This window comes from Erpetoichthys calabaricus, chromosome 1, assembly GCF_900747795.2.
Source record: "Erpetoichthys calabaricus chromosome 1, fErpCal1.3, whole genome shotgun sequence".
Taxonomy (NCBI): domain Eukaryota; kingdom Metazoa; phylum Chordata; class Cladistia; order Polypteriformes; family Polypteridae; genus Erpetoichthys; species Erpetoichthys calabaricus.
This window is the reverse complement of record NC_041394.2, coordinates 149093720-149111114: the sequence shown is the minus strand read 5'-3', so window position 1 is coordinate 149111114 and position 17395 is coordinate 149093720. Positions and strand designations below refer to the sequence as shown.

At 36.2% G+C, this 17395-nt stretch overlaps 1 protein-coding gene across 4 annotated transcripts in view; it reads right to left on the bottom strand.

The window, feature by feature from the left end:
* Positions 1-17395, bottom strand: part of pde3a (phosphodiesterase 3A, cGMP-inhibited) — a 425475-nt gene that overhangs the window by 323760 nt on the left and 84320 nt on the right. The window lies entirely within an intron of this gene.

The window sequence follows — 17395 nt, the reverse complement described above, 5'->3', positions numbered from 1 at the left end:
GTTCCCTTAATTGCCAGCCGCACGTAGTTGGTGCATTAAACATAAGCCTGCAACTGCTCCAACAGGAAGTCTCTTGTGTTCAACATTAGGGCAATGAATTAATCAGAAACCCACACAGACACCACTAACTTACAGATTTACAGCAAGCAGCAACCAGAAATTCCTTTTTTCTGTTTCCAAAAGAAAGTTAAAGCTGCTCTTTTATTTTAAAGTATACTCTTTTAGCTTTTTTTATTTGACAGGTGTTTAGATAAGTATGAGCATGTTCACAGGTTCACAAAACAATTCACAGGTGTCAGTTTGTACACATTTATTATAGAGGTGCTTAGGTTCTGGGGCACTGGAAGATAAAAACTTAACCATGGACAAGAACTGCATATCTGCAGGCAACACAGTGACACACACCAGAACCCACTTACAGCATGGGTTCACACAACATGTAGATAAGGGAGTCTTTGTAATGTCAAAAGCAATGCATTTTGCATTGGCAGGGGATTATTAAAAGGGTCATTTGAATCAGATGGACATACAGTACATATTGTTTGCATAGCAAACAATAGTCCAAGCAATACAGCCATCCAAGAAACCTTTGATATATTATCCAGTATTAATTATAAGACTTCCAGAAAGATATAAATAATGTCTCAAAGTCACAGAAGAGCCTGTTCTTTAGTGCATCAGCCTGACTGGAATTGTTGACTTTGCTTTTACAATTATGATTAATAGATACAACTTAAATTATCTTAGCCTATCATGTTATTACATCTAGATTTGATTGTTGATTTCTGACAAAACAGAAATTACCAACCAAAAACAAAAGCATAAAATGCAGATATATAGTCCTTTAATAAAAGACATAAATCAAAACATTTTTCTTGATAAGAGCCTTAAACATTGCAAAAAAAGTTACACTTCTGTTAAATTTGATTTTTTACACTGCCAAAGAGTTTTTAATGGGAAGGGTGGCACCCCAGCCAGGATGGACCCCCTATCCCCTACTGGGCAGGGAGGCAAGACAAGGGATGTTCAAGAAGGACCAACTAACATTCCCACCACTGGCTAGGAGGTGGACAAGTAGCAGCACAGTGACAGCTGTGATGCCAGGACCAAAAGGTCATGAGAAAATGACTAGATTGATTTAAATTAGCAGAAAGGCCACATATACTCAGATTAGTGGTTTTTACAATACTGGTGTGCACATCTCATGCAACCACTTTGGATTCTTCTGTCATCTACAAACAGGAAGATAAGGCTACTTTGGGCATGCAATTAAATAGGATGATTAAAGATTGGAAAATTTTCATCTGTCCTCATGAATCTCAATTTCTGCTACAACATTCAAGTGACAGAGTCAGAATTTGAAATAAACACAAATTCATGGATCCATCCAGCATTGTTTTAAGAGTATAGGCTAGTGGAAGAAGTGTAATCTTGTTGAAAGTGTTTTCTTGGCACACATATGTCCAGATACTATCAGTTGAAAATCATTTTCATTCCACAGTGTAGCTAAACATTATTTCTGATCATGTGGATCCCTTTATGGCCACAGTTGTTTTCAATGGATACTTTCAGTGTGATAATGGGCCATGGCACAAAGCACACCATCTCAAGTTGGATTCATGACAGTGGCTTCTGTAGATGAGAAGAAAAAAACACTGAATTTGTAGAATGCCTAAGGAAAAACTGCAGAAGAGTAGGTGTAATATTCTGACTTTTTCTCTGTTGTTGCATTGAGTTTACAAACTCAATTATTGAAGTCACTGAAAAAGAATACTTTTATCTGTTTCATTGAGTTATTTTTGAATATGACATAAAATACAAGAAATGAACAAAACTATGCCTGATTGTGCAAGAATGACAGAGTTAATTTTTCCTCAAAATGTACATTTTTATTTTGCATTTGCAGGAAAGTCAGTTTAGTGATATGCTTAGAGACAGGGACTGAACTAACAGTGTTGTGATTGAAGTGTGGTGCTTCATCCACTGGGCCACAGAGTCTGCCTTAATATTAGCGATCCAAGAAATGATCTCAGGTCTAGACATTTAATATACACTAGAAATTAACTTAATAAGGTTCACTCCCAAATGGATTATTATTATCAGGCAGCCATACATTACAGCACATAATAATACTACATTTTACTTATATAGCATGTTTCCCATGTTCCTTTTTATACATTTTCACTTTTTTCTTCAAAAATCACTTCCATTTAGGGTAATGAATTATATAAGAATATATAACTAAGTCTACTAAACATCCATGTTATTCTGTATTGAATCTTTTATGTATTGTGCCTGACTTTTAGTCAGAGCTTTCCAGTTGCCCTTTACATTAAATAAATGGTAGTCACACATGCATGTATGGTATCTAGTTCATACTGAGGAATATTTAAGTTTCATCCCAGTTTTGAGATAGTATTTATTTTATCCCTGTTCGAATAGTATTTATTTTATCGCTGTCCGAATGTAACAGTTTGAGATACTCCCTGTAATATCGGATGCAGTGATGCTACATTTCTTTAGTCAATATTTTGGAGACCCAAGATCCACAGGCCTTGCCCATATTGAATTGTTCAGGAAGTACAAATTTAACTGGAAAGTGATTCATTTTTATACAATCTGCTGTTTTATACACTAACAGATCTCCATTTCACTTCACTGCCAATTGACATTTTCTTTTGTCACCATTCTTGAAGCCGAACCAGACCCTCGGTCATCTTCAAGAGACACCTTGCCACAATGGAAATCAGAATCCCATTTCTTGACCATGAAATATAATAGAGACTGGTCTAGCTACAAATTCACCAGGCATAAGTGAATCTACAAAGTCATATCATTCTGTAGCATTAGAAATTCATTTATAGCACAATATTTTATTTTGTGGTTTTTGGTGTACAGAAAGACATGGGTCTGAAACAAAAAATATACATGATAAACCACTAATGCTAAAAACTTGTAATTCAGATATTTTAGTACTAGGGGGCTCTGACCCCTGCTCACTTTGCTTGCCAACTCCCATGTGGGCCCTACGCACTAGTCATTTCTCAGATTTGCCACTTGCGATTAATCGTGCTGTGCTTTTGGATAAACACAAATATCAACTCTGTCTTTGATATCTCCATCTTTCGAAACTATTATCGCTGACAATTCGTCACATGTTGGTTTATTATATATGCGAGCGTGATCTTTCAGATTCATTTAGAAATCCAAGAAAATGTATTTGTCCGTATTTTGCAGATAAATTTCGTGTAAAGTGCGATACTTTTGGATGTATGGATTTGTATCCATTATTGGCTGTAGAATTTCTAATACATTCGATCGTTTAACTTTTTTGATATGTTGCATCGCTTCTCTGTGATCATAAATATAAACCTGACCGAGTTGTGTTTTCTTTGAAATTAAACTTGTAGTAGCTTTAATTGTTGCAGGACCACAGATTCTCATAGCGTATGGTCCTGAATCGTGTAAATCTACATTTTGAGCATTGAATGATGCAAACACAAACAGATTATTGTAGATTGGGACTGGGAAGAAACACTACTTTTCCCTGATGGCAACACAAATTAGTCGATCTACACGTCTCCGACTAAAACTTTAAAGCCGAACGATATCTACATACTTCTGTCATATAGTCTATATCTATATATTCAATTTCTTTTCTTTGTTCAGAGTAATAATTTCCGTTTGTTAGTGTTAATGTGATCTTTACTATCAGTTTTTTGAGACTTTTGAATTGTATTACTTTCATAATCTCTAACCTGCTTTGCATGTGTATTGCGCCAACGATTTTGAACCTCTTTACGATGTTCTACTTTGTCTTCTACTCTTTGTCTTTTCTTCTTCTACTGTCTTTTATTTCCACCCCCGCTTGGGCCTGTTAGCTTTCATCTCTTGGCACAAAGTCTCATCTCTCGGGACTTGTAATTATCTCTCTGAAAAAGTCTTGTCTCGTCCAAAGATTTTTTTTATGTAATAGACAGATAAATTAGTTAATCTTTAGCCACTTACAAAATTAGTACTTTAAGATACATCTTTCAAGGGTAGGCTCTTGTATGAGCCTGTGCATGTGTATTATTTATAATTTAGTGAATACTTTTTAGTCTTAGGGATCTACTGTACTACTGATGATAGAAGACAAGACAGAAGATAGATCTTTATTTGTTCCCATTAATCTGCAATCCCTTATTTAAAGATATTTGTACTACACTCCTAAAAATAAAGGTGCCAGAGTGGTTCTTTGGAGCGATGCCATAGAGGAACCATTTAGTGATGGTTTCTAAATACACTTTTATTTGTTTATATCCCCAAATCTATAAATAGTCTGGGATAGATGATAATCTATTAAATAACGATGGGTTCATGATTTTAAAAGGACTCTTGCTGCAAACAACAAAACAGGCTAAGTTCAGGTTTTCTTGATCTGTTAGTATTCTGCTCTTCGGCCTGATATATACATTAAACATTTCTGTTTTGTCCACATATTAGTAACATTTTCAAAGCACAAAGAACCCTTCCCAGAATAAAAAGGTTCTTTGTAAAGCAATGGTTCTTAGAGGAACCATACAACCCAGTAAAGTGCCATTTAAGAACCATTATTTTAAGAGTTTAGTACAAAATAGTTTCTTTTCAGAGATCACATAGAGTCTGAACATAGAAGTCCCTAAGGAGTGAAGCATCACTCTCATGCTAAATCTTTTCAGAGCAAGCACAAATCTCTATCTCTTCATCTCACTTTTTACTGCTTTACCTACACACAAATCTCTCATCTTGATATCTAATGCTAAGGGTCATACTTAATGTCTTATGTAGTTCTTCAGTATTGGACGCTGTGTTGTCTTTCCATCCAACTCACTACTATAAGGAAAATATTGTTTAGGTTTGCCGTTCTCACTTTTGGAAATGCTTTTTAGATGCTTTTCCATGACCTCAAAATATCCAAATTGCTACTAATGACATGGAAGATTTAAGAAAATTCAGAAGTGATATGGAAAAAAGTAAAACATTGAAACAAATTGTTGTTGTCCAAAGTGCAAAAGTTTGACAGTGAGCTGACTATAGGGGCAACCCTTCCTTCTGAATTATCCTGCCTGCTAAAAAGGGAAATGTATAAGATTATCAACAGACCGACTACAACATACAAAGTATTTCTATCTTAGATGGCTTCTCTTTTCTATACCTTGATTTATACAAAATAAACTTCACAGTATACAGTATTGGTGTTTGTAAATATTATTGTGGATTTGGCTCACACCAAGGCAATGTCAATGGTCAGGATACATTACAAATGATTTAAGTGTGGACCACAGACAAATTATTCAATGAGAAAAGGCAGGAAAGAAACTAGTGACCTAAATATGTAAAGTCCAGGGCCTTAGACACAACCCCATACTGCCTCAATACAATAAGTGGAACAAATAAGGGAAAATGTCACAGCTCCTCAGCTCAGCATTTAAGTGTTGCATCTGGAAGGCTTCAGAGTGCAATTTCAGCTCATTTTGAAGTTAAATGTATTTATCGACGTGCATGTGTGTGTGCGTGTGTATGTATATATCTCTCTCTATGACAAAAGAGGGGGACACTGCCATGTGTAAGATTCAGTGACATATTTGAAAAGACTATCAACCAAACTAAGGATATTTTCATTTTTGTAACATTATTTTTAACATATTTACTGCCAGTTACTAATCTTATTCCATACACATTCCATAAACTCTACCTAGTTTAGGATGTTTTTTAATTTAACATGTCTTTGACCAATGCATATTAAGCTTTTTTTCTTGCTTTTAGTGCATTTAAAGACAGTGCAGTCTGAAGAATTCAAAAGTTGACACTTCAGATAAATAAAACAGTCACTTAACAAAGAACATCTCTTTTTAAACACTTCCATCATACAGTACATAAGCCATCACCTTTTAGTCTTCTGCAGGATATATAAACTTTATTTTCCATCCAACACAAGGACAGCAGGCATCTTATTGTCAGCCTGATGAATAGCAGCAAAGAGGAGATTTCAGAGCAACTGATTATTCTACTGAATGCAGAAGTTCAAAGTGAACACTTTGGCATAGTCCTCCTGAAATGATAACTCCCATTATGTTTTATCCACTTGTCAGTTTGTGGTTCAAAGGGGAAGGAGGGAGGAGATATTGGGCTTTTGTCTAAGCTACAGCCATTAAAAACACGTTTTTGGCAAGTGGTTTGCAGCAATATGGAAAACTTCCCAAAGGCTCTGAGGTTTGCTGGATTGCTCTGTGTCTGCTAAGGTTGAGTAAACACGCAACGCTGAGATTTCAACATTAAGTCTACATTCACTGTCGGAAATCTAAGCCAAACAGAATGATATGTGGACAAGGCATTTAAATATTTTTTGACTGTGCAAACAACACTGCAGGACCAAGCTTGAGATGTCAACCAGTAACACTTCAGCAGGACCAGGAGCCTAGTCTATTCTGGCTAGCATTTCAGACAATATAAAGATATGTTATTCTAATCAAGAAAAAATAATTTCAGAGAAAAAATGTTCTACAAAAACAAATTAAAATTAATTATAATTCACTCTTCACTCCAACCCAACCACAAGTTTCCTTTTACACTCCCTACCCAACTTAAACTTGGTTATGTTTTTTTGTGTAAATGTTTTTCCAAGTTATACTGCACATTTCCTTAATGGTTTCCCACATTAAAAAAAAAAAGTAACAGACCTCAACTGACTCAAAACACCTCCGCTGCTGCTGTTGCTGTTGAACTCATAACACCAGCTTTGACCATCATTATTCATATCTCCACTACTCACCAAGAAAACAATTCATAGAATAACTGTATCTACCATTGATTGTATAAACAGTGCATGATCCTATGATGATAGCTTTCTTGTTAATAAGGACTCTCGACAGACTCCTCAAACTATGTTCCCCAAACATTACTGCTAGGCTCCCAGGACGCAAACCCACGAGGTACAGAAAGCAACTGTTTAGTCGGCTGAGCCAAAGAAGAATTCCATCAGCTCAAGGGGCAAATCAGGCTTCTGAGTGCAAGGGGGTCTCTCCCTTCACATCAAGTTCGTACCTCTTTTGCCCTAAAACACTCTTCCCTCACAAGTTCTCCTCACGTTGCCTGTTCTTAGTGAATCTGGCACCAATGTAACCAGATTCACTTTACTTGAGTGGTGCTCCTTTCATATCACATCACTTCTGGACTTCTAGGACATGCCTTTAGATTCACAACCCACACAAAGTGGAGTAAAACCGATTAAGAGAAATGATGGTTGGATGGACATTGCCAACTGATTTATAAAGCAGTTAATGGAAAAAGGCTATAAATTCATCATTTAAACTACTGTATAAATAATCCAGCCAGTCAATGCATCGGTGGTCATTGTATGTAACAGCATGGGACATCCCCCTTCAGTAAGAGTCTGCAAATGTAAATAGTTTGTTTCTTAAGTAAAGGGATGATGGAAGGAGCAACTGAATGCATGTTTTTTTATATTTTTGATGAGGACTAAAGCCTTGTTTATCATGAATTTAAAGATTTTGCCATTTCTCATCCATCAAATAGCAATTCATGATTGACACAAGTATGGACTAGCTGTGGAATAGTTCTTAATTGACTTTAAATACATCCTGACGTTGACTCAAAGTACAATTTGAACAGTTAGAACAGCCATCCATTATTTTTGGAACTGGGGGATAATGTCTGCCATGACAGCATTAAAATTAAAACAGAAAACAGGCCATCGCTGGGTATGTCAACACAACTGTACAAACAGGGACAACAATTAATCCAACTCGCATCTTTTTAGGATGATGGAGTACACAGAGAGGACAGCAGGCAGACACTGGGAGAATGAGAAGACTTGGTTGAGAATTCAGCCACATTTTATTGAGATGTGAGGCAGCTTAAACTGTCATAACTTCATATTCCTAGACCCAATTAATTCAAGTCTCCAACCCATTGCAGTGCCCACTCACTCACTCACTCACTCACAAAAACAAACAGCCAGACATTCACACTTGTACAAGGCCAATTTGCAATCAACAACTGACCTAACCAATCTGTTTCTGGGTATTTGGGTTGATAGTTATAGTATGGAAAGGAAAATCCATACCGATATGGAAATGCGCAGACTCCACAGGAACAATGATTTGGCACAGGGTTGAAACCCATGACGCTGTATCCATTAGGGTACTTACCATGCTTGCCCTCAGGTAGAATATGGAACTTACAAAGGGAAACTCTAATTTTCATTCTTTCCTGTTTTTTAAAATCAATCTATTCTAATGCAGGGTCAAGAGAAGTCAGAACTTGCCCTATGAGCAGGCGCCAGGAAGCAATCTGTCATTGGTGCAGCAGTTGGAAAAGAGTAATTACACTATGCCTGCACATTACATTTGAATTATAGTTACAGTAGAGTTTTTTTTTTGAGTAATATTAACCAGCACAACAATAGTGCCTTAAAGCTCTGGGAACCCAAGTTCAATTCTTTACCATTTGCTACCCATTGCAAATTCTTACCGTGTTTACATTGGTGTTCTCTAGGCCTGCCATTTCTTCTCGCATCTCAAATATAAGTTGAATCAATTTTAACTGTTTAGTACAAAGGATTTTGAGTGTTTCTATGAGTGTGCCTAACTGTCCCATCAATGGCTGTTTTCTGCCTTGCACCTAATGCTGCAGTACTGAGCTGTCTTAGAATGTTTCTAAACCCTCTTTAATACAACTGAAAATCCAAAAAAGACTTTCATACTCACTCTCTTGAGCATATGTACAGTACATTTGAATAAAAATCAATGCAATTTCAAGGTAGGGAGACTCAGAGCTGGCAGTGTTTTGCCTGCTAGAAAACATCTGTGCACATGAGAATGGTTCTTGCGTCACAAAAAAATTCTCATTTTTTTCCCCAGTGGTAAACATTATGCATAATTTGCCCTAATTTTTCTCTCCTATAATTAAAATGTAAAGGTGGATAGGGATTTTGTTGAATGTTTGGAATAAAAACTGTGCAAAAAGCCAGATGCTGCTCATAAGAAAAAAAGGAGATGATAAAACTGTAAAGAGTACAGAGGGTGAAAGAGGTGATCTGATGGTGGGTGACTAATGGCGGCAATCAGCTAACATTGTCTTGTTACTATTTAATATTATAAGCATACGGTATCCCATAACCCTGAGTAAGCAGAATGTAAACAGTACAAACCTACAGTATATGTAGCATCCAGAATATTTAATCCATGCTTGAGTATTTTAATTATATACCTATTTTTAATATGAGCATTTCAATCTTAGTTTGGGCTAATTTGGCACCCCTACTTTACATCAAATGAAAACCAACCTGCACAAATAATTTTCACAAGGAGTAAGCATGTCAGAAAATAGCCGGGCCATTCTAATGTCAGCTTTCAAAGGATACACCAATGTGCTTTCCACACAGCCCAAGTTTTAATAATTGATTTCCATGGAATGGACTCTTATGCCATCCCTTCCTTTCTAAAGTTTCAGAAAGATTTAGACAGTGGCAATGCTGAGGTAGGTGGATTGTTTGATTAAAATGTGATGTGTGGAGGCATAAAGAAATTGCACACCTACTGTATATACATACACACCTTAGAGGAAACATTACTGGCAACGCTTTAACATGGTTTTGACTGAGACAAAATGCATTTGACTTCTTACAAGGCAAACCTGTGGTTCTGCTTTGAGGGGGATGAAGTTCTGTTTGTTGTCTTCTGCTGCTTATGTACTCTCTGACATATCTGTGGACTTTATTTAGATTAGATTAGATTAACTTTATTAATCCCATGAGGAAATGTGGATGCATACAGCAGCACAAACATAAAAAAATAATACAGACTTACAGGACAGATAATATAGCCAATCAATCAATCAATTGATAAGTAAATAAATAAAGTTCATCAGGTGGGAGCATTGAATTGCCTGATAGCAGTGGGCAGAAAAGACCCCCAGAAGCCATTCTTAGCACAATGTGGTGGAATGAGCCTGTGGCTCAAAGTGCCTTTTGTCATTTGACCTTAAAGAAGGGATGAACTCAGTAGACAAAAGGGCAAACCTGTGATGTCAGGATAAGTGACTTTCTACTGTTTCTTGGTTGCAAGTCAGTATGTGCCAAAATTATAGAAGCGAGCCTTAGCAGGCATCTTGTATTCTTCTCTGTGGTTAAATGATAGTACTGGAGCATGTGTGTATGAAAGAGTTGTTTGAAGGTTTATTAAATTGTGTTTCCTGAAATACTAACGTTGTTTTTTGTACATATTTACTAATGAAAAATTAATTTTAGGGTCTTTGTTTACCTTAATTCTCAGCATGGTGGTATATTGCATCTCTGAGGCAGCCATGTTAACCATTGTCTTCAATCGTTAATCCATTGTCTGAGCGGAGTATGTCTATCTCCCTGTGTAGGTGTGGGGGTTTTCTTCCAAGTACTCTTGTTTTCCTCCCAGGCATGCAGATTAGGATGACCTGTGATACCAAAATGTTCCGATTCATCCATTACTGGGTCTTGCCTTGTTGTCAGTGCTGTCAGGATAGGCTCCAGCCCCAGGAGTCCATAACAGTGGCATGTCTGCATTAAGGGTAGGAGGGACACTGTCCCTTATTACCAAGTCGATAGCATCAGTGGACAAAAATTAAGTAAGAAGTAAACCAGTCTCAATTATTTAATATAAAGTTGAAATGCTTCTAGCAAACTCAACTTAGTTGTAATCAACAGCAAAACATCACCAAAAATCACCACACAAGCCCATTATTTTGATCTTATAAACTGTTTTCCTTCACTTAACCACATTTATGAATTTAAAAGAATGAAATATGGGGCAATTTACCCTATGTTTTATGAATGAGAAAAACATTAAAGTTACGCTTGTGTTATTTTGTTCAGACACTGGCTAGTCTTTCAGTATATTCAGTATGGTGCACAACATTTCTATGCCAATAACGTAGGAGTTGAATAAAGATGATTATCTATAGTCAGTTAAATGTATAATGGCATTGGAATGATTAAGTTCCCCGCACAAACATGATCCAGTTCAGACTTGAGTATACCACACAGTCTTTAGATGGCTGTACTGTATGTGGCCCAGTAAGGTTTACTATTCAATGCAAGATGTACTGACAAATCCAGAATGGAGTACAGCTCTACCTAACCAGTACTCTAAGAAATGCATTCTAATTAACATTGGCAATGGCAGAATAGCAAATATTCAAAATCAATACTGGAATGACATCATCCAGTCAATAGTAGGATAAGTATTGGTGAGTTAGTACCAGAGAAAACGTGGCTCAGTCATTGCAATTCAGTAAAACATTACATTAAAAAATCTAGTCAATAGTTGAGTAAATAACCCATTTAATACTAGACTGAACACGGCCTTAGCAACACCTGACCAAACAACCAAATGAATACTTGAGTGAGCGCAGCCCAGTAGATTCTGGAATAAACAGCTCAGAGAAACCTGGATTAAGCAGTGGAGTAAATGCAAATCAGCGAACACACCATTCAATGAATACTCATTGCCAACCATTTCTTAAAATAAAATTAAATCACCATCCTACTGGCTGGTTATGCACAGGCCAACCTGTACAACTGTGAACATCCTTAGAAAAGAAAGAACAGTACATAAGAGGGGAGAATAAGAATAACACATATTTACACTTATTGACAAAACAGAAAAAGTACATTCCCTCTATATATTTCCACGGGTTCCTAGACAACTCAATTAAGGCACACTAGTGTAGGGTAGCTGGTTTTCAATTTTAATAAGACACCAGGTCTTTGTTTAGGATTACTAAACAAATCTTATTCAATTAATCCTTTATTAGTTGATAAACAACCAGAACACTTGTTTAACTTTTTTATTAATTAAAATTGTATTGTCATGCATGCATATCAGAGGATCACCTTCCGGATTCATCTAAGATATGTAATGTCATCCCGGGGAGAGACAGGGTACTTCTCTAACCATAGTGTCTCCAACTCCCTCCACAGTCCAGAAAAGAAACCCACTAAAATAAACTAACTCCGGACTCTATAAGACTCAAGCTCATCGGAATGAGAGGGAGTCTATGACCAGAGTGACCCGCAGGATGGTGCTCCGTGCATTCAGAGACCTCACAAAATGTTTAAGCTAAGAATGGCTAGTTGTTTTCCTTGACCTTTAAGATATGGTTACTGTGCCAATGAACATTTATTTACGTTTGAAAGAAACTAAACGGGGATAGCCAGGTTGGTGCCTCAACTTTTACTTTGCGTGATCCTTTGCTCAAAAACAATATTTATTTCCAAATGTATGTATTACAATAAAAATGTTATAATATAATATAACAATCAAGCACAGTGTCATATATATAAACTGATAATAACAATCAGTCCATTTAATAATACATTAAATCCTGCAATTCACAGAAAAGTTCAGATTCATTTGTTTTAAATAACACTTTAAACCCACAGAGAGACTCAGTATGATACTGAAGTCTGGCCTCTTTAAGAAGTATGCAAATATAAAAACAGTAGAATATTATATATATATAAAATCTAAGATGTTGCTCTTTATGAAAAGCAAATGATCATTTCTTTACACTGAATACCTGATCGAACTATGTCAGTGATTCCAAAGAAACTGTCAGCCCTGCCTCACTGGGTTAGTTAAAGGTACTGTGTAAAAGGCCAAAAAGTCCTTTTGCTTTCTAAAATGTGAATGCATACGTCATTATTTATTTCTATCCATCCACAATGGGGGCCATGAAACTGTGCAGAGGTCTCAGCTACAGACGGCAAATAAATAAACAGGCACATGCCCAAACGGAGGCCTGGGGATGATTATAGAGCGCAGATAAAGAAAAGAATGGAACGTAGGGAGTCTGACGCACTCATGCATTCCCAAAGACTTAAACGAGGTAGGTGTCTTTAAATTTGAAAGCAGAAAATTGAATCCGCTGCCAAGGTTCACCAATTCTAGATGCATGTTGAAAGCGATCTCTTGGGGCAGAGACATACTTCGTAACTAAGGTAACGAGGAGGGAGGCTGACGTCTGAAAGACATTATCAGATTACTCATAACTACTACAAGGAGCAGGGAGGAGAAAGAAGAAAAAAAAAAGTCTCAAAAAAGGCAGAAATCCATTTCAACCCAAATAAGATGAATCTAATATGACGTCTGCTGCTGCCGCAGTAAGCAGAGAAGTAAGGAAATCATTAAGCAGTTCCATTAATGCTTCATGAGTTGTCAATAAGTAATGTGATCTTGCATGAATGAAATGTGGCATAGTGCAGATGGATGTGAAGCAGTGAGGATATGGGTTCAAATCCAGATTGGTCATTATAAGAAATTGAGCAAGCTGTTTCACCTATGTTTATGTCTATTTTAAGAATACATCAGTCTTTTGTTTTAATTGTTGAAAATACATACGATACACTTAACAGAAGCTTTATCGCTTACCTAAAGGAGATAGCAGAAGAGCCTAAATCTCCTTCTCTCATTTCAACAATTAAATGTACAATACTACTTGATAAGAACTTCTTGAATAGACAGTTTCATTATGACCTCAATAACATTCTAGGATTTTTTTCGATGCTCTCTTTAATTCTAGCAATGAGCAAACTCCCAATATGACCTTGCTTAACACATTATTAACACCCACAAAGCTATTTTCTCTCCACTACTTCATTAAGCTTTGGATGTCATTTTTTTTCTAGTCAATGTCAAACTCATGTACTTTTCCATTAATACTATAAATGCTTTGGTCATTTTCAGTGTCACTAATACAACCATAAAGGAAAAGTGAAAATCATTTAAAGCTCTTGTCCTCCCCTACAAGTCACCTAAACAGATTTGCTCCTTATTACCACTAAGTTTTTTTTTCTTTTCTTTAGCCTGCTTGCCTGCCTATCATGCATCCTTTCTCCAGGGAAACTACAAAAATCAATGCTGCATGTTTCTCAGTTTTTGCTACCAATCCATAGATCAAGCTTATCCTTGAACATCCTCTAGGTCTACTGTTGCTCTACCAATTATCAGAAATCTCTTCACCAAGCTACTTTACTATACACTGCTTAAGCTTTCTACATCCCTGCTCACTTTGTGTACATCAAATCAAATATGTAAATACGGATACATTACACCTACATGTGTGTATATTTATTTACTTACATTACTTATCTACCTATTTATGTATTCTGTAAAAAGCCAAAATTCCCTCTGAGGACAAATAAAGTTCTATCTACCTATTTTGATAAATAAAATTCCTAATAAAAGAATAACATCCATAATCCATTCACACAATAACTTACCAACAGACTGCATAGATAATGGGCTACATTTAAGTATGCCACCAACTACTTGGTGATAACTATCCATTTGGAAAGACATAATATCTATGGAAAATTTGTTAGCTACAATGAAATGCAATACATATGCAAGTGGAAAATTTAATTTTAGCATGGTTTTATTGTATCATAATTAAAAACATATTAACTAAATGACTGCTTTTCACTACAGCAAGCAATTTTATTGTCAGTTTAACATGCAATACAAAAGCATATTGCATTTTAATTCATGCTCATAGATCACATGCAATAACTAAAAGCAGCTTTGTGTGTATTGCATTTTGCTTTGAGACCAAGCTTTAATCGTGACAAAATTAAAAGTAATCAAATGACCAATCAGGATCAAAAGGTAGGACAAGGGGCGTCAACAGTTGGGGAAAGAGGTGATCCAATTCTTAACGTTTCTGTATTCTGGCTGCCAGAATAAGTTTAGTCAATACGAACTGTGCAGTGTTTAACTGAAACTGTGAAAAGTATGTTTTAGGTCTCGCTGAAAATGTTTACTCTTGTTTGTATAAAGTTGTTTTCTTTTTAAACATGTTAATTTAAGAGGTGTGGTTACATTTGAGGTGTGGGTTGTTAGCGATTTTAATAAAGTACTAAATATAGCAAAACATTGGTTAGTGCCACCAAGTTTGGTTTCTTTGTAGTTTTTTTTTTTTTTTTATAAATCATGTCCTCCTTGACAAACAGATATTCTATAGTTTTTCCTTTCTTTCCACACACACAAGAGAATGAAATCATCACCACCTGTTCAATGAGACAGCGAATTTCCCGCCTTATCCAGTTCCCCACTTGCCTTCTTTCCAAGTAACAAACTTGTGACTAGAACACCTCTTTCCCCATCTGTTCACACTGATTGGTCATTAGGTTGCATTTAGTTTTGGCACAATTAAATCGTGGTCTAGAATCGAAATGTAATACACCTGGAGTTGCCACTAAGTGAAATGCAATACGTCTGCTTTTAGTTATGACACGTAATCTATGGGCATGAATTAAAATTTAATGCACTTTTGTATTGCATTTCAAACTGACACGAAAATTGTGTGTCGTAGTGAAAAGCAATCATTTAGCCGTTATGTTTTTAATTATGACACTATAAAACTGTGCCAAAATCAAATAGCCCACTTGCATATGCATTGCTCTTCAAGGTACTTGGATTTCATTTAATTCTGGTACAAATAATCTTCCATAAATATCAAGTTAGTGAGCGGTCTTGTTTTCTTTCCCAACATGCCCAAATCAGTGATCTTCACAACATTTTACAATGCTATGAATATTTCAAACATCCATTTACTGAACCTGCTTTTAATACAAGTTTACAAAGGACTTTATAAAGAATTTATTTTATCACAAAGACATAAGGAATGGTTATTTCTTTAACAGAGAGGTTTGAGGGTACATGCTTTCTTTATAAGGGTGACTGTGCTGGAACTCCACTTTTGCAAACTATTGACATTTGAAGACAGAATAAAGCAAGAAGATTGTATATGAAAGCATAATTCCCAAAAAAAACTGATCACCTTTCCAGTCATGTTTTCAGAATAAAACAAGCCATGTACGTTAAAACCATCAGCATGACATCAGAGGCCCTTAATTTCTTTTCCAGAAGTTTAGGCTTGCTGTCACTCAAGAGTTTGTCAGAGGGTAACACGGTCAGTTCAGGCATTTTTAATCAGTTCTTTACAAATCTGTGCACTCAGATATAGCAAAGTAAACACATAAATGAAAGCCAGCTGTTTTCACTTGGATTGACCTCCCTTTCCAAAAGCTGGAAAATGTGCGTTTGAAAAAAATTGAAAGTAAGAAGAATGCACTGGAAAACAGTGAAAAGCGTGTTCATATTTGTTACCCCAAGTTTCTTTTTAAAATTCTGATGTAATAAATGGCGTATTCTCAAAATGCACAAGATAGAGTCTAAATGCCTCCAGGTCAGTAATGGAGTTGTGTTATATTAAATTTGCACTATCTTTGAAAGTTTATTTGAGAATTAGTCATTTCAAACAGTGGTTATTAAAAACCAGTATCTCAAGCATGGCATATCATCTTCTCACAATTATTTTAATACAACTAGTTTACAACAAATGTGCATGCAGGTTAAAGTAGCTGCTCAGATTTATGAAGGCTATGAACATAAGCCCTCTGTATGAAGGATAACTCATTAAATTGACAAGCAGAATTTACTTAATTTTGCAATAAACATGCTTCACATAACAAAATTGATTGACTCCTTTTATAGTTTACCTGTATATGGAATGTTCCTAATGTAAAATATTTGCCTATGCAAAATACAGCTGTAAAAGTGGATTTACACCTTATATTCACAAGCAGTTTTGGAGCAGACTTGTCTTGTGTGTAAAGGTGATAGATGATGGATTTTAATGTATTTAACTGACACATTTAACTACAGTTGCACGTTAGGGGCACTTTTGCAGTAAAACTGACCAGCTTCCATTAATGCCCCAGGCAGACTTTTCACCTATTTCATCACTATATGCAACAGTCAAAAATATAGCTCCTTATCAGACAGCCAAATCCTTCTTATAATGCAACGTTTGCAAAAATGGCTAATTGCGACCCTGTCTTCCTGTGGAGTAAAAACATCTAGGAAGTTTATCTCAGTTAAAAGGTACAATTGGAAACAAGATTGAGGTGTGTCGCAAATTTCTGAACCAATAAACTCTCAAGAAAAATAAAACACACAGGAGATGCCCATTTGGTTGCACTTAAGAGGAGTGCTCATCTTAGCAGACTTCTCATTTCGAGGATTTTGCCAGTTGTACTAAATCTGGTTCTGAAATTAACCCACCTGAATTCTATTGAGCCCTGCCTCCCCGCAGAAGTGCCCACAGTAATGAAGAACCACAACCAGGTTTGCTGACCTGGCCTAAAGTAAAGTTTTCTAAGATTTTCCAAACCCTGTTTTGAGTCTGAAATAAAGTGAAAGGTTGCAAAGATACAAAAGTTTTCCTGTCTGAAGTCTTTTAAGAACCAGAGAATCAGGTGTATACTGCTGCAAGCAAGGGCATATCAAGAGCCTTATAGGGGCTACACTGGGGT